This window comes from Ambystoma mexicanum, chromosome 8, assembly GCF_040938575.1.
Source record: "Ambystoma mexicanum isolate Mex_15411 chromosome 8, UKY_AmexF1_1, whole genome shotgun sequence".
In the NCBI taxonomy this organism is placed as follows: domain Eukaryota; kingdom Metazoa; phylum Chordata; class Amphibia; order Caudata; family Ambystomatidae; genus Ambystoma; species Ambystoma mexicanum.
The window spans coordinates 142,458,870-142,485,081 of record NC_090929.1 but is presented as its reverse complement, the minus strand read 5'-3'; the positions used below and the strand labels follow the sequence as shown (position 1 = coordinate 142,485,081).

The window sequence follows — 26,212 nt, the reverse complement described above, 5'->3', positions numbered from 1 at the left end:
TTTTGTTTGCATATATATATGTGGGGGGAGACCCCCCACAACTCCTCCACCTTACGCCTATACATTTTCTATTATTTTACCCCCCCACATATACTGATGCGAACAAATGGGGCTGGACATTTGGTACTCAGTCTTTTTGACCCCATTCTTTTTGGGTGTTTCCACAAAAGACCATATTAAATATTGTTTTGTATGCATCAAGCACTTTGTTTTAAAAACTCTAAAAGCAAACATTGTATAGAATGTACAATGTCTTTCTGCTCTATAGTCTATCGCATATTGGTTGTGTTGTTGAGAACACAGACTTTCTTACAGTGTTGCAGTTTTAAATCCGACAGACACTAGCGCATCCGGAAGCGTTTTTTTTTCTTTTGAAAAACCTGTAAGTAACTTGCAGGTGCCGTTTGCCCTGTGGCCTCAGAATCCAGATTAGTTTTTAATTTTGTGAAGTTAAAACTAAAATTATTTTTTACTGAGTAAAAAAGTAATTCCGGTTCGCAATGGGGATTTTTTAATAACATGTTGGTGTGTAATACTATATTTAAACTGCAGGATACATTTTTTTTAACCCATACTTCTTTGCAACTGGTAATTCATGCAAATTTAAAGGTTCTTTTTTACTTTAAAACTTTTGATTGGATCAGGCACTCCCAATAGTAAAGTTCTTTTCTCTGGCACTGATCTGCGGCTACAACTGATCCAAACCTATCATTCATGTTGCGTGGACGCAAGCCGGGGGCAATATATCTTGTGTAGTCCTTTCTTGTTTTCCATTTTATTTATTGGGGGGATTTTTACTCCCGAATCCTTTTTTTTTTTGCTTGTTTTTAGAAAAGAAAACGTTTGTTTTTTGCAAAGAGACAGTATTTGCCTGTTTTTTAGGAAGTAAATATGGTGCCTGGTCACTGCTTATCTGTAGAGCTGTGTGCTTTGTAATTTATGATACATGGCTGCTTGCTTGGCTTAAGACATTTGTTAAGGTTGAAGCATTAATTGACATTACCCGTCCCCTTTCCTCCATCATGTACGGGCGTCTCTCGCTAGGCATGTGAACGGAACCTTTTTCACTGGAAAAATAACACTTTCTCTTTAAATGTATGCACGTGGTGGCGTGGCCTTAGGAGCATGTGCTCCCTTAACCCTAACCTCTGTCCTCTTTTCTGCATTGACGGGAGCGGACCACTTTCACCTGCACCTCCTGGGTGATGCCTCAAAGCCTCTTAATTTCATATGCTTTCCCTAATCTTTTGCTTTTTTTCTCATCTTCAGATTTTGGGAACACCGTCCCCCGGTGCCCTAGTCTGTCCCCGATGCATGTCGGCCACGGCTAGCTTCAGCAGATGCCTGTCATGCGATGTTCCCTTTCCCACCTCGGATATGCACGCGCTCTGTCTCCGGTGCTTGGGGAGGACCACGGATGGGAAGACTGCTTGACATGCAACGCTCTCATGCCCTGGTACCTCAGAAACCGGCTTGCACGGTGGAGAGAGTTGTTCTCCAGTACTCTGACGGAGATCATTAAGGAATATGTATGCAGGAAAACCAAGAAGGTAAGCATACTCTTCTCAAAAGCATCCCTCCTTCCCGGGAAGCTTGTTGGCGGGAGGGGTCAGTCAGACCCTCGCACCAGCAAGAAGGACACTGAGGCTCTTGTAGCTACTGGCTTAATGGCCGAGGGGTCTAAGGGCCCTACCAGTTCCGCTGCCGAGGAGCCTACTGGCTCAGTTACTGGGACACATCCCGAGGGACTCAGCTCTGTTACCAGGCACATGCCTGAGGGGGCGCCTACACGCAGGACAGACAGCACTACCGCCCCCATGGCTGAGGGCCAACTGCCTACCAGGGCCCACGCCTGAGCTGCAGAGTGGGGCAGTGCTGATGCAGTCAGACTTGCAGGTCGAGTCCAGGCCACTGTCATCCACGGTCCCACGTGCGGAAGGCATGGACAAAATGGCGGTGCGTGCAGACAACATGGTGACCAGGCCAGACTCCCAAGGTGGGAAACAATCCCGACCAAGACAGAAGCCCGCCAACAGGGCGAACGCCAGGGGCACAAGTCTATGGCCAGGGCGAGTTGGGTTCCTATGACTCTGGTCACGTGGACCACTTCAACCCGGACCGGGTCAAGCACAGTACTATGAGGGCATGTACTAACAAGGTGGGGGCAGACAACAGGCCTTTACTCCATCGCAGCTGGTGCTGGTGCAGGATCGCCGCCCAGCCCACTTGCGAGGATCGTTTTTTTGATAGGTTTTTGACCCTTATGCGGTCTCTGCAGATGGGAAACATTCTTAAAGGCATACTTCAGGAGATGCTGCCACCCACACACCACCTCAGATGGTGCCTGTGCAGCCTGTATCTCCTCCACCACCATTGCCCATGCCTCTGGTAGTTCCAGTTGCAGCGCCTACACCTCCAGTTCCATCGCCTGTGCCAACTCCAGTGGCAGACCTAATGCCTGTAGGCCCAGGGGCCCCTTCTAACGCAGGTGACCAAAAAGACACTGATGAGGAGGAGCAGGACACGCCTTCTTCAGCGAGGGCATTCCATGATAGACTCGCCGGCCTATCTGAATATCTGGGCATTCCTCACCCTCAGTTGGAGCTGCTGGAATCAGGGTTTCGGGCTGAAGTACTGACCATCAAGGCGGAATCCATATCTGGCATCCCATTGCAGAAGGACGTGGAGGCCCTGGCGAAGAAGGGTTGGATCAAGCCCCACTCCACTCAACTGACGAAGAAAATGCCAGATGTAAAATTCAGGGAGGTTAAGGGCGACACTCTGCTCTTATCAGTTCACCTCGAGCCACTGTTGTCAGCCATTGTGGTGGCATCTTTTAACGTCAAGCCTCAGACCTCTACCACGAGCACCTCAACATCAGCACTACAGAGCAAGGAAGAAAAAATGTGTGCGGCCTATTGGAAGAAGGTGTACTCGAATGCAGGGCTCCAACTCAGGCAGGCCAATGCCGATGCCATCCTGGCAGCTGCTAAGAAATGGCTGTGGAGGGAAATTGCAGACTTCCTCACAGATATTCCAGCCGACAAACAGGCCTCTTTCAAGGCAGGACTCGGCGAAGCTAAACTTGTGGCACAGGACAGCATGGAAGCCATGGTGGTGCACATAGATACCGCTAGCAGGGTGATCTGTGTGGCAACTGACATGCAAAGGATGGCATGGCTCAAGGTGACCATAATAGACACAGGGCGGTCCTTTGGCGGTTTCCGGGGATTCCCGGACCACCGGGACAGGCAACCCGGACAGGTCGCCCTGCCAACATAGGTGAAAACACTAGATTTCTTATTACAAGGGCTTTTTTCAGTCCCCCTTTCAGTCATCTGCCTCCGACCCAAAAAAGCGATGCGGCTTGTTTCAGATCCACAGCACCCCAGTCAGGGCAAGTTGGCCCTGCATAGTCAAGCTTGGCACTCACGTTTTACAGACTCATAGGTGATTTTGGTAGTCTCCTCAGGCTTTCAACTCCCTCTTTCCCCCCGTCTCCCACAGATTGGGACTCCTTGACTATTAGCAGAGATACTTTCCCTTGTGGCGAGCGAGGCGACGGAGGAGGTTTCTCTCCCTCAGCAGGGCAGGGCTTTTACTCCTGCATCTTTGCTATTCAAAAAAAGAACCAGGTGGGCCTGCAATTGGTCCTAGATCTTTCCTTCCTAAATCTATACCTACCTCTGCAGAAGTTCAAAATGGAGACGCCAGCTCTTACGCTGTGTGGGGGGGACTGGACATGCTCCCTGGATCTGAAAGATGCAATATTTACGCGTCCCCATATTGCAGCCTCATCAGTCCTTCCTCAGGTTCCGGGTCATGAGTTTGTATTTTCAATAAAAGGTGTTGCCATTTGGCCTTAAATCAGTGCCAAGGGTATTCACAAGACTCATGAAAGCGGTGGTGCCCCTACTTAGATCCGAGGGCCTCCATGTATATCCTTACCTTGATGACTGGTTAATCCCAGGGGGGAGTCCCCTGAGAAGGTCAGGTACTCATCGAGTATATGCATGACTACACTCTATGAACTGGGGTTCTCAATCAATGTCCAGAAGTTTCAGCTCTACCCTACATCCACACTGGTGTTTTTGGGGCTGCTGTGGGATACTCAGAACCAGTAGGTGTTCTTCATGAGGGAGAATCCTCCATTGCTCACTCCCTCAGCAGAACATTAACTATGGCCTGGTGGTACCAGCACCTGCTGGGAGGGTTCCATGTGTTAATATACCCGCAAAAATATCGCAATACAAAAATATTGCAATATTTTTGCAGCGATATTGATCCATGGACCCTGCGGGGGACACCCCTGCAACTCCCGCATTATTTTAAAATGTGCGGGGGACACCCCCGCAACCCCTGCTCCCACAAAATATCCTCCCCAAAAATATCACCTATGGCGAGACAAACGGCCATATGTACGGCGATATTTTTGGTGGGGATATTTTGTAGGGATACCGCTGAGGGTACTGGCGGCATGCCTTCTGGCCATACCTTACACCAGGCTGTGAATGAGGAGGTTGCGGCTGCATTTTTTGGCATCCTGGGACCAGGAGTTGGGTTGTCAAGGATTGCTGGTCCCTATACACGCTGACCTACAGCAGGACCTCACTTGGTGGGGGTAGGATGCGAACCTCATAGTCGCCAGATCATTCAGCCTCCTCCGGTGGATCGTACTATAACTACGGATTCCTCACTCCATGGGTGGGGCGCTACCCTGGGCACACATTTTGTGCACAGTCTGTGGTCCCAGACTGACCAAAAAAATCACATCAACTGGCTGGAAATTATGGCCATTTGGCTCACACTCAAGGCATTCCTCCCACTTATCAGCAGTGTGCTTTCGGACAGACAATTCTACCTGCGTACACTCCCTCAACAAGCAGGGGGGCACCAGATCCCTGCTCCTATTCAGGCTCCCCCTCAGCATCTGGGAGTGGGCAATTGCGCAGGACATCTGGATCTAAGTGGTGCATCTGCTGTGGGAATGGAACCAGGAGGCGGACAGACTCAGTCGGTTGGGCACTGACGACTACAAGTGGCAAGTGAACAAGAGAGTCCTTCGAGACATTTTCATTAGGTGGGGTCACCCGGTCACAGACCTGTTTGCGACGGAGAGCAACCGGACTTGCAAGCAGTTCACATCCTGGGGGGAAAGAGGGCACGGGTCCTTTGGGGATGCACTACAGATCCCCTGGGACGGGATGTGGGTGTATGCATTTCCTCCTAAACCTCTCATCCACAATGTTGTTTGCAAGATCAGGCAGACCCAGCGGCTGCGTCTCATTCTCATAGCGCCTCAGTAACCAGCCAGGCCATGGTTCTCAGACCTTTGCCAGCTGCCAGTACAGCCAGAAGTCCTCCCTCTCCCATTCAGTAAGGGCCTTCTCCTGGTGCAGCAGGGGAGGTCCTTCACCCTTCCCAGAGAGGCTAGACCTAGCAACATTGTTCCTGAGCAGGTGACTCTTCTGCATCTCTGGCTGTCTCAGGACAACCTGGGACTCAGCCAGGGAGACAGAAGGCAGGCTACTCGAAAGCAGTACAAAAGCAAATGGACCAGGTTCTGCTTCTGGTCCAAGGAAAAAGGAGTGGACCCGCTATCTTGTATACTGGACCAGGTATTGTCTTTCTCCGTGTATTTGGCCAGATTAGGGGTCCAGGTCAAAACCTGACGGACATACCTAGCGGCCATTGGCGCATACAGGAACTCGGACAAGTTTACCTTCTCGTCGGCCAATCGTGTAGTGAAGAGGCATCTAGTGGGGTTAATCAGGCTGTATCTGCCTCTCAGACGCCTCCCACCCAACTGGGATCTCAGTGTTTTTCTTAGCGTGCACACAAACCGTTCAAGGCCATGGCCACAGTGGCCATCAAATTGGTCACACTCAAGACAGCGTTTCTTGTGGTGTTTACTTCAGCTCGCAGAGTTAGCGAGATTCAGGCTCTGGTGGCTTCCGAGTCGTACACTGTTTAATCGGGACAAAGTCATGCGCCACACTCACCCCAGGTTCCTACAATAGGGGGTCTCCTCCTTCCACATTAACGAAGAAATTGTGCTCCCCACTTCCTTTCCATACCCCAAGGAAGATTCCGAGAAGGCTGTTCACTGTTTGGAGGTCAGAAGAAACTAAAATTCTGTCTTGACAGAACCAAGGATTTTTTCGCAAGACATGCGCCTTATTTGTCACATTTGGAGGGTCAAGGATTGGACAGCAAGCGCCCAAAGCTTCAATAGCTAGATGGATGACTGCAGCCATACAGGAGGCATACAAGGCTCATCACAAAGAATCACCAAGGGGCATGCACGCTCACGCCATCAGGGCTAAGGCAGCGCTGTTGCCTTTCAGTGTCACACGTACCGTGGCATGTGATTAGCAGGGTGGCGACATGGGCCACCCCATCGGACTTCTGCAAGCACTACTGTCTGGATACCAGTGCCAGGGCTGACGCAGCATTTGGCCAGGCTGTCCTTCGTAATATGTTTGCCTAGAGTGTCAAGCTCTCCTGACCAGGGTGGTTTGATTCAGTTGTCACACAAACAGGATAGAGGAAAGGGAACGGGACATAGGCGTAATTAAGTGTTACTCACCACAGTGACTAACGTACTCCCAATCTATAGTCCCCTTTCCTCTATACGTACCACCATCATTCCCCCTAAAAAAGAACAGCGAGGCTTAGCAGTTTAATACAGCTGACGTGTCAAAGAGTTGTGGCACCGGTGGGCGGGGTTAGAGGAGTGCATGCTCCCAGGGCCGCACCCCCCGCGTGTCTACATTTAAAGGGAAAGTGTTATTTTTCTGTTGCAAAAAGGTTCAGTTCCTGTCCCTAGCGAGGGACGCTCATACAGGATGGACGGGGACTATGGACTAGGAGTACGTTAATAGGAGTACGTTAGTCACTTCAGTGAGTAACACTTAGAGCCTGATTCACAGAGCTTTTATAAATGGTGTTGCACCATTATTAAAGGCTTCTGTGAATCAGGCCCTTAATTCCTATCAAAATGATAGTGAATTACCAGAGTTCACCGTCTTTTTCTTAAATATAAAACGTCAATTTGGCTATATAGGTAAATGTATACTGTGTTTTTTTGGTGCTGGCTCTTGAGAATGAGAAAAAGGACTATAATGGGGAAAAAGCAAAGTACAAGATGAACGGATTTTTTTAAAAAAAATTTGGGAAGAATTGTTAAGAAGCCAATTTTGAGCAACTATGCATTTCATAACCGATGAGACGTAAAACAATGGGAATCTTGGACATCTTTTTTTAAATAAATATTTTGACTGTTTCAAAAATATTAAGCTTGGCTCTTAATCACATGTATTTGATTTGGTTACTGCCTTGAAATGGGTTTGCATATGGAGAAACACATGATGTAATGCAGCAGACCACAGTTCTCTTGACAGCGGGAAGAAGTTGCTTAGTCAGTTCCATAGAACCATTTATTCAGCTCTTCTAAGCATTTCAAGGCAGATCATTTTCTGCCTTCAGTGCATTGTGCAAGGAATTTCCTAGCACAGTGTTGTGGACTACATAAGGGTGGGGTCAATGGAACGTTATGCATTCTAGAATCTGGGGAGGGTGGTAGCAATCCTTTTGGGGGCATTTGTGTGGGGATGATCATGTTGCGATTCAATGTGTACCTACTTGCCTACACAGTCTCTCAGAGCTCCAAGCTCTACCACTTTTGGTCATCTTCCTGAATCTAGCCCTGTACAGTGTTTGGTTTGTCTCTTTCAATTTTTTAATTAAAATATTAATTATACATTGGCAGTGTGATTCATTACACGCTTAGTACTTGCATGATAATAGCTAGGGAGTGAACCGCAGTCAAGGCACAGCTGGTCTGCTGTCTGGGTCCAACACACATCAAACTGGCACCTTGGTTTTGAACTTCATGAATTTGATGGAGATGGGCTTCTTGAAAGCCAGGACTAGAGCTACAGCCATAGCTCATTAGTTGATAGAGCAATGGTTTTGCATCTTTTAATCTATCTGCAAAAGAAGTGAATTTGGTATTTGTCAGTGGAACTCCATGCCACCGGACTTAGCAGAAAACAGATAGCCCAACAAATGAATGCAATTTAAGCAGCAACGCGTCATACCCATTTTTCATTGAGTCTATACTTTTTAGGATTCACTAGATTTGCACTTTCATACTCTGAAGGAATCATGTTGGTATGCTGCGTGCTTCAGGATTCATTCAATGCAGCGGTATGGAGCGTTTGGCGTTGGGAGAAAAAGATCTTACCCATGACACACCGAAAAGTCAAGATTTCAGTGCCGTCCAGATTTAAGCCTATGGTGTTGAGTTACAGTGGTTGAAACTCGGGGAGAATTACAGAAATCCCACTGTGTAATCATGATAGCCTTCTTGACTCAGGCCCTGCAGCTTTATTAAATATCCAATGTATTAGCTCAGTTAAAGTGAAGAATTAGAATCACGTGTTTAAACATTTAGATACATCTGCATGAGTGTGTTTGTGAGACCAGATGTTATATAAAAATGGCAAATAATCCACAAAGTCCCGAAGAACCTCAGAGTGAAAGCCACGGAGCCACAGGCTGCTCTCACCTTGGAGAACGTGGGTGTTCATGTCTTAAATATCGGAAATACACTGAACAAGAACGGTGCTCATGGAAGGGGAGTCGGGAGGGAAGCATCGCTCTCTTTCTCGTAGATATTCCACAAGTGTTCCGGAAAAATGTTACCTGGACAGACAAGACACACCTAGAACTTTTTAACCTCCGTAAGAAACATTGTTTGCAGAGAAACCAAACACTTTGTTTGAACCGAAGGAGCTTATCCCATCCAGCAAGCGCGGTGTTAGGGCTCTTGTGAATTGCATCTCTGTTGCTCCCTAACGACCGGATGGTTTGTCATCCTTGACACATTGCGCCTCATTATAAGCATGGCGGTCAGGGAACTCCGGTACCAGTAAGCATGCCGGTACTGTAGTTCCCGGACCGCCATACTACAAGCTGTGCTCGCGGCCGCCTCTCAGCCTGCTAGGTCTGACCTGGCGGGCAGAGCGACACCTGCGAGCACAGCATGTCGGATGCACCGGCATAGTTCTGAATGGTCCTATGTGGCTCAAATGGGAATGGGGACTGACAGGCACTGGCTCCCGGCAATGCAGGAATTACCTGATCTGGCAATGTCAGAATTACCCAGTAATTCCTCATTGCCGGGTTCTGGAAAAAATGCAACTCCGGCGGCAGCTGTGCCTGAGGCCCATTGTATCAGAAGGTTTTCTGATGCCGCAGTGTCCACCTGACTGCAACCCCATTACAATGTTGGGGCTGGACCTCAAGCAAGCTATCCATGCATGGAAGCACTAAATTGCCGCAAAGTTGAAGCAGTTATGTATGGAGAACTGAACCAAAATTCTTCAAAACCGAAGTGAGAGAGTGACTGTGCAAGCGTTCCCTATAATAGTTGGTCACTGCTGCTCAAGAGAGTGCAACTGGGCACTGAACATAAAACTTTGCATACTTTTTCACAGATGGCTATTGAATGTAGGATCATTTGTGGGTTTTTATTTTATTTATTTATATATTACATTTATTACACGCCCAGGACCCTGAGGTATCACGGCGAGGTTACAGACAGCATTTGAAACAAGACATATACAAATGCATTCATGAGTAAAAATGACTAATCGCAGAATGATTACACTGTACAGAGAAACGGGCTATATCTGATCTATCAGTACTGGTTCAATGAATGAATATTGAAAAAGTGCCATGATTTCTATCATTTTGTAAATCTCGTTATCTTTATCGAGTTTTAAACATGACCATTTTAACGGCTTCCCAAAGTGTCTCAACAGTGTAGTTTCTTCTGTCTCTGGTACCAGGCAGGGGTGCTCTGGTTCATTAGCAGTGGGTCCTCTGTCTTGGGGGGTGGAGGGGATCCAGCCTCTGCCAGCAGGCACACTGCCAAGCGTTTCCACTCTGTAAGAAATAAATAAGCAAGGGTTTCACCGGTTACATGTCTTTATAACGAAACATTTTATGAAGAATGCACTTATAACGAAACTTTTATAATGAAAAATATAACGATTTTTAAATTATTTTTTGGGGGTGTGTGGGGGTGCGGTCACCCCCAAACTCCCGTTTCCCACCCTTAAAACCCACCCCAACCGTTTCACTAAAAGACTGAATCCTTTACCCCATTCCTAAGTACATTCTTCATAAAATGTTTCATTATAAAAGATTCAATATTTGTTCATTCTCCATAGCATTTTCGTTATAAAGACTGCACACCGGTTCCACCGGGATATGAGGATTGCAGAACCGCAGCAGTCGCTGGGTTGTCCTCTTCTTATGTGAAATAATTGCGCCCGAACATTAAATGAGTGAAAGACCAAAGTATGGGCAGAATCCCGCAGGCCGACCTGATGCCTTCTCTGCTCCTGAAACATTGCGCCATTATGTTCGCAAATGCCGGACTAAATGAGCCCCTTCTGGGATAAAGACATTTCTGGTGTGAGCGAGAATGGAAAGACGCATCGCCTTCCTCGCCCTTTCACCCATGATTACTCTGAGGGCTGCTATATATATATAATTCATAGCACAAGTAACGAACGTTAATGCACGCATGGGAGCGCTTATTGCCGGGGTCCACATCGAAGGCCACTGTGGTCGCATCTGGGTTCATTCGCATTGTGGAGGCGCATGCAATAACCACGTTGGAAGCACCCCCTTCGCCAAGGAAGTGGCGCATCCCATTCCGGATCCTTTTAATATCCATTAACCTGCATCAGACCAAGTCCCAGTAGACTCTTTCACTGCTAATGGAGCTCCAATTTTCAATTATTCAAACCAAGTCCCAACTCTGTGATTCGTATTTCATTTATGATCATTGTGACCGCTTTTCAAGGCTATTTCCATATCCTTGTAGGAACACCACACAGTTTAGGGAGGAAAAAAATTGAAAATCTAAAAAAAGATCCTGCGAGATATTCTCATCCTCGTTGGTAGTATAGATTTGGTGTTGTCTGTATATTCGCTCCTTCAGAAAAGTGGCATACGTGACAGTCTGCTGCCAGATTCCTGGGGTAAAAGGTCTCGTACTGCCTAATGCTGAGCAATGCTGGGCCCAGGCTGGTGGGTCCTCCCGATGCTGCTCCCATCCCACCATGCTCTGCCAGTTTGGCAGGTGCGTCGCTTTGTGCAGAAACAATAACCACTTTAAGGAGGCGCCAAACTGATGTGAACTAACCAACTCACAAGCTTCCCCTGGTACCCTAGTCTGTTGCCTAAAATGGTACTGGGACTTCATCTTCCATGAGACCTTTTTTATAAGGAACTACTCAGACCTGATGGAATAATCCCAAGACCGTCAAGGAAGGAGTGTCTGCCATGGGAACCTTTCCATGGCAATACTAGAATCTACCAAATGCTTGTTGCGTGCAGGGTTGGACTGGGAACCAAAAGAGGCCCTGGAAATCATTTTCAAAGTGGCCCCATTACAGCAAGCCCAACACTTTTCCTATGAGAAAATGTGGAAATAAACTGGGTTAACACAAAAAAGGGCCCGGGGTGCAGAGGCCTACCGGGAAATCTCCAGAGTTCCCTATAGGCCAGTCAACCTCTGGTTGCATGTGGAGAATAGTATGCCCTGCAGTAACACAAAGTATGCAGGCAATTGTGCACATAGACACCCATCACCCATTCTATTTCAGTCACTGCAGAACAGTACCATGTGTGGGTATATACCACTGCCCGGCTTCAGAATAACAGCCGTGCTCCAGCCCTAGCTAGAGTAAATATTCATGATATAGGCTAGCCTTGATAAAGGATTGTGCTGCACCACAGAGAACATGCAGGCAGAGCTGCCACTAGTGTGGTGGGATGTCTGTGACTTAATTTAATCGAGCCAATTGGGTTTACGGTTTAAATAAGGCCTACCTCTGAGAGTGGCTAGGCGTGGGTGTTCCCCCGTGAGCAGGACCAACCCTCTTATACAGTGTTTGTGAAGGAGTGTGGGCGGTTCAGAAGGTGACCGATTTGGCGAGAGTTGGAGGTGGAAAGAAAAAGGTGGCTTTGGAGCAGCAGAACCATAGGCTGGAAAGATGAGCAGAGATGAGTGAGATGGGGAAAGGATGAGGTGTGGAGGGTGCTGGCTAGACAGGATGGAAATACGGAGGGAAATATTTAACCGAAGGCAGGAGACCTCATGATAGGAGAGGAGGACCACATTGAAAAGGTGGTTGGCATGGATGCCAGGTGGACAGGGGAGCTGCTCATTGAGGAGGTGGTTAAAGGAGGGAGTGTATTAAACAGGTGACCGGAGGACATTCTAAGAAGGGAGAGGAAGAGAACATTGCGGTTCAAGGTAATACCAGGATTAAGAAGGTGAAAATATGGTATCCCTACAAAATATCCCCACCAAAAATATCGCTGTACATATGGCCGTTTGTCTCGCCATAGGCAATATTTTTAGGGGGGGATAATTAGTGGGAGTAGGGGTTGCGGGGGTGTCCCCCGCACATTTTTAAATAATGGGGAGGTTGCGGGGTTGTCCCCTGCAGGGTCCATGGGTCAATATCGCTGCAAAAATACGGCAATATTTTTGTATCGCGATATTCTTGCGGGGATATTAACACATGGAACCGAAAATATCTGGGAAGCCATTGCCAAGGAGGTGGTTGGAAAAAGGGAAAGCTGGAGAGAAGGATGGAGTAGAAGAAAAACAATAAAAAGAAAGTTGGAGGAGGTGAGCGTAACAAACTTGGATGCTACTAGCCTGAAAGAGTTGAGGAATGGTGGAGGTACACGCGCATAGCAAGGCATGACGGTGCCGATGGGGTGGGGCAGTGGAGATGACATGACTTGTAGGACAAATATCTTAAGGCACATGACTGTTGAGACTTGTTGAGGAGCCACGTGATGATGGAATATTTAGGATTCGTACAAGGACCCTAAGATGGGGAGGAGGTGAAGGTAGACTTGCCCAACCCTCAATACCGGTACCAGCCTGCTGTTGGAAGCTTTGAGGTTTATCCTGGTGTTCTCCATCTTTAACGTCTGCTGTTGCCGAGGCCCGGAGTGGAGGTGCACATGAGCCCCCGGAACCCGGCAAGATGCATCTCTAGCAGTGGATAATGAGATCAAGCCACAGGGAGGCGAGCCATGAAAGAGGTGGGCAGGCACTAAAGCCCACAAGCCTGAGAACTGAGGAGACTCCCATGAAAGGATCCCCGGATTTCAACCCCAGATACTTTGTTACTGTTGACCCCAAGTCAAAGACAGCCACTTCTTGAGTTCCATTTTCCTTAGTTTTCCCACTTGTGAAATGTTCCCTAATACATGTGCATGTTTCAAGCCCTAACTTCTGCGTCGCCCTCATATCGATCCTGCGCAGATTGCTGACACATTGCATCCAAATGTAATCCCATTTGATATGTAGGCAGAGCTGGGAGCATAGCTCAGTGCAATATGCAATGTGCTAGTCTTTGAAACAGAAAGATGCCATGCCTCTTGGGTTCAGTGTCCCAGTCTGGCTGACTTAGCCCATCACCCCTTAACCCCGGTTACCATGGTGATAGATGGTGTATCACAAAGTGGGCAATGAGAGGGTCAACAGTTCTTAAAGTGCTTCAAAGCTGGAGCAATCTAGCATGAACTGTTATATAAATCTAAATCACCATATTATCTGGAGGTGGTGACCAACCAATGCCCCACCCCTTACTGCAGGCCATGCCCACACAAACTCTGGGTCTTTCATTCAAGTCTGCATATCTTATCTGGAGAATCTGCTCCATTTAGCCTTTTTTTGTTTGCAGCTCAGTGGAGTAGACTGTAACTGCCAGGCTTTTATGCAAGTCTATGCAAAAAAGCACGAGCATACTCGTCCTTGGCACTTAAGGGGTTAAGGCGATCTTGAGAGGGAGGAAGCACGGCATTACGTTATTGGCCGTCCAGTATAGGGCTGCCAGTTGTAAGGTTAGGAAAAAGGCTGATGTTGCGATAAACGAAGCACTGACTTATGTCAACTTCACGAGTCGTCTACTTATTGCTACTGCTTGCAATCATTTCTCAAGAGCCATGTTGTATTACTACGGTCATTCTCCCACGAACATATCCCTGTGATACTAATAGCTGTCAGGAGCGTTGGCATGATGACCTCTGGAAGAAAACAGTCTACACAATGAGGGTAAGTTTGTTACATTACACTGACCTGCAGCATGTCGATGTCTCCGAAATTGGAAGCAGCAACTGTTACGTCCGTAATGCATGTGCGCATGCACGAGCCTCGTTGTGGCCGCGCATGCACGTAAGGAATAAAGACGGTCCGCGAGGCAGATGCCGCCGGGACCTTGGAACGATCAGACGTGCGTGTGTGATGGGAAGCCCCATCACAGCAACAACCCCCAATGAATAGACTAGTGTCTTGTATGCACTTTTTGGTGCTGTTATGGGCCGGTTATCAGAACTGATTCACTTGGCCTTGAGAATGAATACTGCTGGGATGATGCATTGCCTCACTTCTGGGAGAAAATGTCTGCTTGTCCATCTTCAGTGTCCCTTACACCTGCTTCTTCCACTGGTCACATGACCTACTTCCTTCTGAATATATTGCCGGTATCCTTGCGGGCTACCTGCCGCTTTCTCCATCGCTTGTCATCTCTGGCTTTTCCAACTACAAGTGCAAGTCCGACATGTCGTTCCCAAAGGTCTTCTGCTTACTGGTGCCAATGCCCGCCTATCAAAGCGAGCAGTTTTCATGGTTGCAGCAGGGGAGGGGCCATCTTTTATGTTGATTGCTGAAAGCTAAATGCAAAGTAAAGAATACAGTTCATATCCCTACACCGGTATACCTAAACCTTAATTAATTTATACAAATCCTAAAGCCCGTTTTTAACATGAATTTGCATTACAATAATGTCACCATGTTTGCATAGCCTGATCTGATACTAAAAATGCACTATGGTCAAGTTCATCGTTATTCAGACAAGCTGCTGCTTGTGTTTCCACCTTCGCACTGTGCCACGAGAGGGGACAGACGCTTCTCAGTATATGGACCAAGACTAAGGAATTCAGTTCCTGGGAGCATAAGGAACTTTAATGAGTTATCACAGTTCCAGAAACCACTGAAGACCCATTTGGTCTCTCTAGGCGAGGGCTCTCAGGTTTCAATAAAGATTAACATGGATGCTTCTTTGGTAAGGTTGACGGTTAAATACGATCAGCGTCCAGATGCAGTTAATTCTGTTCAGCCGCGCGGCACAAGTAAACCAAAATCAAAATACAGCCAGCTGTCTGAACTTTCTAGGCCTATCTTTTTCTCCATCTCATCAAAGGGCCTTCGGCATCTTGCTCCCAACTACTGTAAAGCAAGACATCCCATCATCCAATGGGGCCATGTTTTGAGCTCCGATCTACTGTAAAGCATGACATTCCATCATCCAATGGGGCCATGTTTCAAGCTCCGATCTATTGTAAAGCATGACATTCCATCAACCAATGGGGCCATGTTTCGAGCTCCGATCTACTGTAAAGTATAACATTCCATCATCCAATGAGGCCATGTTTCTAGCTCCGATCTACTGTAAAGCATCATGACATTCCATCATCCAATTGGGCCATGTTTCGAGGTCCGATCTACTGTAAAGTATAACATTCCATCATCCAATGGGGCCATGTTTCTAGCTCCGATCTACTGTAAAGCATTATGACATTCCATCATCAATTGGGCCATGTTTCGAGCTCCGATCTACTGTAATGCATGACATTCCATCATCCAATGGGTCCATGTTTCGAGCTCCGATCTACTGTAAAGCATGACTTTCCATCATCCAATGGGGCCATGTTTCTAGCTCCGATCTACTGTAAAGCATGGCATTCCATCATCATCCAATGGGGCCATGTTTCTAGCTCCGATCTACTGTAAAGCATGGCATTTCATCATTCAATGGGGCCATGTTTCTAGCTCCGATCTACTGTAAAGCATGGCATTTCATCATCCAATGGGGCCATGTTTCTAGCTCCGATCTACTGTAAAGCATGACATTCCATCATCCAATGGGGCCATGTTTCTAGCTCCGATATACTGTAAAGCATGACATTCCATCATCCAATGGGACCATGTTTCTAGCTCCGATCTACTGTAAAGCATGACTTTCCATCATCCAATAGGGCCATGTTTCTAGCTCTGATCTACTGCAAAGCATGACATTCCAAGATCTAATGGGGCCATGTTTCTACCTCTGATCTACTGTGAAGCATGACATTCCATCATTCAATGGGGCCATGTTTCTACCTCCGATCTACTGTAAAGCATGACATTCCATCATCCAATGGGGCCATACATCTAGCTCCGATCTACTGTAAAGCATGACATTCCATCATCCAATGGAGCCATGTTTCTATCTCTGATCTACTGTAAAGCATGACATTCCATCATTCAATGGGGCCATGTTTCTACCTCCGATCTACTGTAAAGCATGACATTCCATCATCCAATGGGGCCATGTTTCTAGCTCCAATCTACTGTAAAGCATGACATTCCAAGATCTAATGGGGACATCCATCATCCAATGGGGCCATGCTTCTAGCTCTGATCTACTGTAAAATATGACATTTGATAATCCAATGGGGCCATGTTTCTAGCTCCGATCTACTGTAAAGCATGACATTCCATCATCCAATGGGGCCATGCTTCTAGCTCTGATCTACTGTAAAACATGACATTCGATAATCCAATGTGGCCATGTTTCTATTTTCCAAGAGCCTTGGAGGACCTGCTTACGTGGTCTTCATACCACATTTATTTGGCACGCTGCACTATTTTGCTGTATCTGCATAATTTGTTAAATCCTACCTTTAAAAACGTTCTCTCATGATGACTTCTAGGGTTGCTGAAGATTGAGAAAAGGAGTAAGTAGCGTGAGTTGAGGTCTGGTTGGGTTGTTGTGGGCTTCCTGTGGGTGATTCCGTCAGCCGGTCGGGTCCTAAAGACCTTCCCTGCATCCATCCATGATGAATGCTGATGGCACACATAAATCATGAGTCTCTTGAAGGAGCGGACTGGAAATTGCCACGATCAGGAAATATTCCATTATCGTCATTGGGCATGCTGTAGGATTCTGGATCCATGCGGTCGACAGCAACCGATCAGTTGTGAATATGAACATATTGCGGTACACACCGTGAAGGTTCTGGTAGATCACATGACATGAAAGATAACATACACCATGCAGGTTAACCACATGTGCTGCAAACATAAGAAGGGTCTGAGAGAATGGTATTTACATGGGCCGTGCGGGAATGCTGTTCCGTATAATGTATGCATGTGGAAGGTTGCATCTCTGGTGCGGCAAGCTTGAAAGGCTGTCAGTTGCTTGGGTCGTTGCTGGATTGAAGGTTGGTTGACGCTCCTTTTACCTGCGATATGTACTTAATAAAGGTGACTTACCTTTCTATTGGAGTACACTTCATTTCTTGCTGAAGCCACAGACTGCCCTTGCAACACATATTGTGGCAATAAGAGCCGAGGCGGCGGGCCAATACCGCCCCAGGTAATTCCTAGGGCTTTAGTTATAGGCCCGAACGTAGCGAGCCGCCGCCAAGGGTCTTATTGCCATTAGTACCCCAGCCCGTTGGATCGGGGTGCTAATGGCATTTTTCTCTGTTCCGAAACACGTAGTCCGTTTTTCCTTTCCATGGCGGCCATCGGGAGCGGACGCGCTGGGAACAGAACTGTTCCCAGCGCGTTCGCTTCCAAGACCAGAAGAAAAAAGGTCGGGAGGGCGGAAGGGAGAGGATGGGGAGGAAGAAAAAAATAAATAAATAAACGTACCGCGGTCTCCGGCAGGGGACGATGGAAGCCTCCAGCCGTGTGGAGGCTTGGAGCGGGGATGGCCCCGCTCCGAGTCTCCACACAGCTGGAGGTTTCCATCGTCCCCACAGGAGACCGCGGGATAGAAGGTAAGTGGGGTGGGGAGGGAGGAGGGAGGAGGGAGGAAGGGCTAGGGGGAAAAAAAAAATCTTACCTCAGTCCTCTGCAGGGGACGAAGGAAGCCTCCAGCCATGGGGAGGCTCGGAGCAGGGATTTCCCCGCTTCGGGCCTCCTCATTGGCTGAGGGGCTGCCACGCCCCTCGCCGGGAACAGAGTAGCCGGCACGCACGGCGTGGATGGGAATACCGTGTGGTATGGCTCGCAAATGAGCCAATCACCACACAGTATTCCTGTTCAGCCGCGCGTGCCGGGTACTAATGTTTGATTGGATTAGGATGTTAAATAGTGACAGTTGCTCTTCATGGAGGCCAGGAAGTAGGTTTTTAGCTTCCATCTTCTAAATCTCTGTAGTACAGATAGTTGCAGGCGCACGCACCTGGCAGAGAGCCATCTGCTAGTGTCATTTAAGGAGGCGGCATTCACCGCCTGCGAATCTGCAACCACGTGCATAATCTGTGTCGGCACTTTGATCTGTCGCGACAATCCTTACATGCATCGCTTTAAGAATGTTTGGCGTGAGTCGGGCTATTGCAATGATCCCTATTATGACAAGCAGGTCAGCTCTCTGCGTCCATGTCATTCACGTACCTAACACCTCGGAATCCCCAAACTAGTTTAAAGGTCAAGCAATTCACTGAAGTATAACGCAGGTGAGGACTATGCAGCCATCATCCCTGCTCTGCACATCTGCAGCCCCACGTGCATGGCCCAGGGCTTGTGCAACTGTTCTTCTGGGAAATGTCAATATCTCAAACTGACAGTTTTATACCTCAAGGTCGGCAACGTATTTAATGTTCTACATGTTGATGACGATTTCACCTGTACGGTGTGGCTGGCTCCTGCTGCTGACCCCCCACACAACATCCCTCTGAACTTCTGCCCGTTGCCACTCTGTATTATTATGGGCGAGGAGGCGTCTCCCCCTCTTTTCTCTCTCCCGTCTCTTCTCCCCTCTTCTATTTCCCCTGTCTTCCCCCTTCGTCAGATTTCCCCGCCCTCCCCAGTCTCACACCCCCTTTTTAAGTCTCTTACCCTCACCACACCCCTTCTGTCTTTCTTTTAGTCCATTGTCTCTCCACTCCCCCCTTGGTTTTCTGTCTCTACAGTCTTTTCTCTGGCACTCTATTAACCCCTCTCGCGCCCCTCTGCTTCTGCAGTTGCTTCATTTCCCCTCCTCCTTCCTCTGCCTTCTCTTTTCCCTTTTCTCTTTCCTTTTGGATTCCCCTTTGCTGAACTTTGCTCTTGCCCTAGCTATGCCTTTCCTCTTAACCCACCCCTCAGTTGTTCTCCATTCATTTCCTTTCCTTTCTTAACCATTCCCAAGCCTCTTCCTTTTCATTTCTATTTTTGTCTTCAATTTCTTTCCAAGCCTCTTCCTTTCATTACTGCATCATCTTTCCCTTGCTAGTTTTACCCGCTTCCTACTCCTGCCACCACGCTAGATTCCCATGCCTCTTCCTTTCCTTACTTCATCGCCTTTCCCTTCCTATTTTTACCCTCTTCCTTCTCCTGCCACCACTCTAGATTCCTATGCCTCTTCCTTTCCTTACTTCATCGTCTTTCCCTTCCTAGTTTTACCCGCTTCCTTCTCCTGCCACCACTCTAGATTCCCAAGTCTCTTCCTTTCATTACTGCATCATCTTTCCCTTCCTAGTTTTACCCGCTTCCTTCTCCTACCACCACTCTAGATTCCCATGCCTCTTAGATTTCCATGCCTCTTCCTTTCCTTACTTCATCGCCTTTCCCTTCCTAGTTTTACCCTCTTCCTTCTCCTGCCACCACTCTAGATTACCAAGCCTTTTCCTTTCCTTACTGCATCGTCTTTCCCTTCCTAGTTTTAAACCGCTTCCTTCTCCTGCCACCACTCTAGATTCCCAAGCCTCTTCCTTTCATTACTGCATCGTCTTTCCCTTCCTAGTTTTACCTGCTTCCTTCTCCTGCCACCACTCTAGATTCTCATGCCTCTTCCTTTCTTTACGTCATCGCCTTTTCCTTCCTAGTTTTACCCGCTTCCTCTCCTGCCCCACTCTAGATTCCTATGCCTCTTCCGTTCCTTACTTCATCGTCTTTCCCTTCCTAGTTTTAACCGCTCCCTTCTCCTTCCACCACTCTAGATTCCCATGCCTCTTCCGTTCCTTACTTCATAGTCTTTCCCTTCCTAGTTTTACCGGCTTCCTTCTCCTGCCACCACTCTAGATTTCCATGCCTCTTAGATTTCCATGCCTCTTCCTTTCCTTACTTCATCGCCTTTCCCCTTTCTAGTTTTACCCTCTTCCTTCTCCTGCCACCACTCTAGATTTCCAAGTCTCTTCCTTTCATTACTGCATCGTCTTTCCCCTGGTAGTTTTACCCGCTTCCTTCTCCTGCCACCACTCTAGATTCCCAAGCCTCTTCCTTTCCTTACTTTGTCTTTCCCTTAATTCTTAACGATATATATCACTGAGACTCACTTACGCATGTATGTATCACTGAGATTCGCTACGCATGTATGTATGTACTTTAAGCTGTACTGGCGAAAACTAGCACCCAGATGCCTCTGGGACTAGGTGCGCTCTACAAATGTCTAAATAAATAAATAAAATACATAAATAAATTCACAATTGTAAAACTGCATTTTAAATGCAGGGCTACAAGTGCCAGACATCCATATGATGGGAACCTTGAAGCCGGCACCTGCTTTTTATTTCCCATCTCTAGTGAGATAACTTGACATCTCTTGATACTACCCTATAGATTTCACGGCTTGCCAAATGTAAACGCGAGACTTAGAAGCAGGGCGTAAAGGATTGCAGGCTTGAATGCATACATTGTGCTGTATTGACATCTTTGACCAGCCTGTATAACGTTGATCTTCTTTTTGTCCACATGGACTGAGCGAGCAGTTGCCAATCCTAAAGAAAACCAGCACTGGCGGAACCAACGTTCGCTTTTCAGTGGGCAGGCATCTGCAGCCTGTTCGTATGTGTTTAACATTGCAACTTTTATATATCATCCCAATATAATAAATCGACTGCTACCGCTAGGATTTCCTTTTCTATATAAAATAGCGCACAACAAGCAAAGTGGTTTAATTCAGGGCTGTGTCAAGCTGTATTGGTCAGAAATCAAGTGGCAGAGGGCGCACTTGGTTGGAGCTGCGTAATAGCTGCCATTGCTTTTCAGGCAAAAGTAGCCTGTCTAAATCGTATTCCTTTGCCAAGCAATTCTCCCCCGATTTGCTTATCTTGACCCACCTCTGCTAGATGCTCATCGAGTGCCGAATCAAGTTCAAGACTCTTTGCCTGACACACCGTGCCCTGCATAGGCAAGGATCAGTTTCCCTTCAGGTGAAAATCTCTTCCTTCACTCCTACTAAGGCTCTTTGTTTGGCAAAAGTGGGTCTCTTGGTGGTTTGTCGATTTAGGAAGACCACCATGGGCGGTCGGGCCTTTTTGGTGGCTGCCTCCCGCCTCTGGAATTACCTCCCACCATCTCTCAGATTAAACGAGGATTTCCTTCATTTCAGGAAACTGCTCAAAACTTTCCTATTCCCTCAGTGATCTGGTTCTGGCTATCGATCCCCCCCTATTTGAAGGTTTTCCTCTTAAGCGCCAGGATACCCCTCGGTGATAGTGTGCTATAGAAAAACCCTTAACATAACAAGCAATTGAACAGCAGGACATCAAAGATGACATTACAAATGTCATTGATGACATCACATGTCTAGCTCCCTCTTTTTTTGTTCACTGACAAGCCAGGTGGCTTTCTTCACTGTCAGTCAGAAATTAAAAAAAGTAAAAAGTGCTATATTTGTAATCCTTGCCCTTCTCATATGTTCTTACAATACTTTCCTTAGGGTACAGTTACATCATATGATACATATACATAGTAGAAGAAGGAATCTTGAAACACAAGAATCTTTTCTGTGCATGAAGTTAATTAGTTCGGTTATGAACACTTTCTGATAATACTGCAGTTTTTTTTGCTTACTTTACGTTTCCTGTAAATGCTTCTATTTGTATGCATTGTGGTCTCTTTATGTTTTGTGTGTAATAGAACAATTATGTAGTAAGGGAAGCATGCGTGGATACTTAAGTTTCACAGTATGCAAAATTCTGTAATGGACGCATTTATCAATTTAGTATCCAACATGGGAATATTTCGAATATTGCACCTCTATAGAGCATGCGGCAGACAATGCCTACGGTTCTTCATGAGTTTGTTAATGTACTGAAAGAACTCAGTAATGCAATGGAATTTTTTAGCAATGCATTGCATAATGAACTATTTGGCATCTGATAGTTCTTCAATTATCTCTGATACTTTTCTGCCAATATTATAATGATAATCCCGTGTGGAGGCTCTGCATGAAAAGTAAATGCACATGTGATGTCATCAGTGATGTCATCAATGACATTTGTGATGTCATCTTTGATGTCCTGAGTGTTAGTCTTAGCAGTGCAGGGTGGTTGCACGAGTTATGGGTGCTTAGTTTACCATAACTGGCGAATTTCAGGGGGTTTTCGGTTTTACTTGGAACCATAATGTCGCTTTAACAAAGTTTTTTCACTGAATTTCATAGGTTTTTATTAGCGCAACTTAACCATAATGTCTATGAACATCTGACTTCATTGCACACCTTCCGGAGAATGCCACATGACCATATGCTGGCGCACAGCATGATGACGTGTCCGAGAACCTGTACGCACTTCGTGGACAGTTTGGAACTACATTTTCTACTGATCTAGGAACTTTCAACTTCAACATTTCCCTTGCACAGCTCCAACACCTATTCATACTCATCCATTAAAAATCTAGTACACAGTACATACTTTTAGCAGAACTTCTATTTATCTTAAAATGGCATCAGCTAAGGGCACCACTCCTCCCCAAGAGACACCACCACTGCTGTAATCAAGGAGCATGAGAAACACTGCCCCCTAACTTAGAAATAACACACGCACAACATTTTTCCCTGTCCACCTGCCCCTCCATATTAGTGTTTGGTGCCTCTTCCCTCATTTCCCTCCCCACCTTTCGTTATTAGCTCTCATGCCAAAAAAATCCATCCAAAAACAAAATAAATGTTCCGTTAGGAACCACCTTTCACAGTTAAAAAATAGAACTAAAAAAAACCACAGACTCCATCTGCTTTATATTCCTTAGTAAAGTACATAGACTCAGTAAGATTTTCCAACAATTCCATTTACATTTTGTGATATGCTAATGGAATATTGGGACGTTCATCCTCCGTTCCACTGACTGGAACGGTGGATACTGGCCCAGCAGCCCAAGTTATCAGCCCAAGTGAAGCGAGGGTGGATAACGAGGTCTCTGGACCATTACCCCCCATTCCAGCCCCTGAAATGGGGGATGAAGGCCATTAGCAGCCTAGGTTTCCAAAGCGGTACCCCGTTCTACTAAAAAAGAGGATTTTTCCTCCTATACGCGGTCCCGGTTTAGGAAGGAAAATCCTTTTCCAAGATGGCCACCATGGAAAGGGAAGGCGGGGGTTCCATACAGGGCCCCTCTTCGCTTTCCATGGCAGCCTGCAAAAGGCAAAAAGAAAACCCTGTGACCATATTACCATGAGCATTTTTTCATCCCTTTCAAATCTATCCTAATTTCGAATAACTTTACCACAAAGCCAGTCCCAGGTGGACATGGCCACTTTAATCCTATGTTTTGTCCCTTCTGGTCATGGCCAGTAGCCACATTGTCCGGATCATGACCTTATACCATGACCCCGACATTCTGACCACTGCCCATGGCTACAGCCTACCCCTCAGCCACTAAAGGTGTATACTGCTATTTTTTTTAAACTATATTAAGAAAACACTGCCAAATTTGCAAAACCATGCTTTTCAATCCTTGCCAATGAGCCTTACGCAAATTTGCTGGAAATCCACCCACGTTTTATTTTTTCAAAACTGTCAAATTAATGCACATACAATCATCATATAAGCTCTGCACAAAATCCCAACAAACTTTGTAAACTCATTCGAAATCACGTCAGAAATATCCCACCCATCATCATCACCCTTCACCTCCCCAAACATTATTTCATAAGTTTCACAAGTGCAATGCTCAGAAAATATTATTGTCCCGAGGGTTAGACCATGTATTTTTGTACATACGTTTATCTATCGCAACCATTTCCAATTCACCTTACCTCATTTTTCCTCTTTTAAAAACATTCGAAATCTGGCAGCAGGGCGCGTCCATCTCATGCTATTCTTATCCACTGCTGCATCTGCCTAAGGTAAACTGGCCTGACGTCACTAAATCATATGCCCCGCCTCTGACCCTCCATCACCAACCCTAGTGATATTCTACACCTTTCTTGGTGACGTTCCTCTTCAGCATAGCCAAACGCGCCCATAATCACCTACATGACGTGACGCAGAACCCGAAAATCAACAAACATGGACTAACAACACATCATGTCACAATTTGAAATATTAAACCGCTCTTTAAAAGAAAACAATAATACTGTACAATTTGTAAAGTACTTTTAATTCACAATAAACTCTCAGATAACATCTGACTATTCCAATATTCAATGAAATTGCAAATTTGTTTCTTCGCTCGTGATCCAAAATGTTAATCGTGAGGCACACATTGTTCTTTTCCCATACACAAAGTGTTCGTTTTCGATAAAGGAACCGCTTGGGTCGCACAGTGAATTCCAGGGCTTCTGCATCAACTTGAGCATAGACCACCATAAAGGATGTTATGATACTCCTAATCGCTAGTGCAGCGTACGGGCACATTGGCCCTGGGCGATCGGCCCAAAAAACAGTTGCTGCGATCCATCCGTTGACAACTACGTGCACCTGCCGATTGAAGAAGCCATCAGTTGGCATCTGGAATCTATGGCAATCGCAGTAAGGCAGCATGTAGCTATTTGGAAAACATAACAGAAAAGGTGTATCAATACCCGAACTTTATTACAATATATCTATTGACTTTTTAATTCGGCATAGAGTTTAAACTAACGATTAGCACACACATCAAACAATCTCAACAAAGACAAAAACAATGTGGAAACTGATACACAATTCGATATGGTCATACATGACATTTTAATGAAATATTAGCGTTGAACCTGGGTGAGCCTAGTGATAGTCTACATGCACCTAGTTCCTGCACTCCCCATAACCACATAAAAAAGACAACCACACAGAAAGATACTACTTGCGTTACATTGCCAAATTAATCTTCAGATAATAATAAGTTAATGCTCGTTCTGGTCTACAGTCGTCAAAATCAAACTTACATTATATTCACCATTTCCATTCTCTTGGCGTAAGTCAGACCGTAATGCTCACTGCGCTCGCACCAAAGATTCTTCATTAACTGAATTTACATGTTCCTTATACACTTTTGGAATGCATAACGTTATCAAGTGTTCATTATTACAAACCTCCTCTCACTGCATTCCTTACGGAATATTCCCTTTCTCTCAAGGTAAAAAAACAATTGAACCTTATACTTTGTGTCCCATGCGTGGGCTTCCTTAGCTCGCAACCAAAAAATCAAAGCTGGTGACCTTCACTCAGAATCTAAAAACATTCTCACTTTGCAACAACATGGCTCAACGCATCCATGAGAACTCGTGTTCACATACACGTGCAGGGCCGCGGTTTCCATCAAACACTGCAGGTGGCTGCCTCAGATGCCAGACTCTAGGGGGCGTCAGTCTGACTCCAATATTATTTTAAATACATTTTAACACCGACACATTAGTCCTTCGCCTGTACTTTACGCACATTATATTGTGGAACACCTCCAAATGTACCGTATGACTTTCGTGACAAAAAAACACCACTTTTTTGCTTCTTGTTGCCATATCCCATCCCTGCCCAGACAGTATTTGATAAGTTTAACAAGTGCAATGTTGTGTTTTTTAATATGTTTTTGCGGCAATGTCCGCGGGCACCAAAACAAAGATCCAAGATGGTGGGCGCATCGGAACAATCTGACGCACTTCACGCTTTTCACCATCCAATGAGCGAACGCGTCACATGTTCATAGACATGACGCGACCGATTAGCTAATCGTTATCTTGCCCGCGGAGCGAACAGGGAAGTGTGTCCACGGAGCGGACATAGATATCACTAATTTTTTGAGACCTACTTTTTGATCGTTTAAAAAAAGACTACTGGGCGTATTTTCACCAAATTTACAAAAGCACACTTTCGGGACCAAGCCGCTGCTCCTGCCGCAAATTTGGTGAAAATCCGTCCAGCGGTTTGAGCTGTAGCC

The 26,212-nt window shown here is 46.3% G+C and overlaps 1 protein-coding gene across 1 annotated transcript in view; it reads left to right on the top strand.

Annotated features, from left to right (window-relative positions):
• The window catches only part of LOC138471718 (carboxyl-terminal PDZ ligand of neuronal nitric oxide synthase protein-like), a 436,867-nt gene that overhangs the window by 297,989 nt on the left and 112,666 nt on the right, over window positions 1-26,212 (top strand). The gene's annotated exons all lie outside the window — the stretch shown is intronic.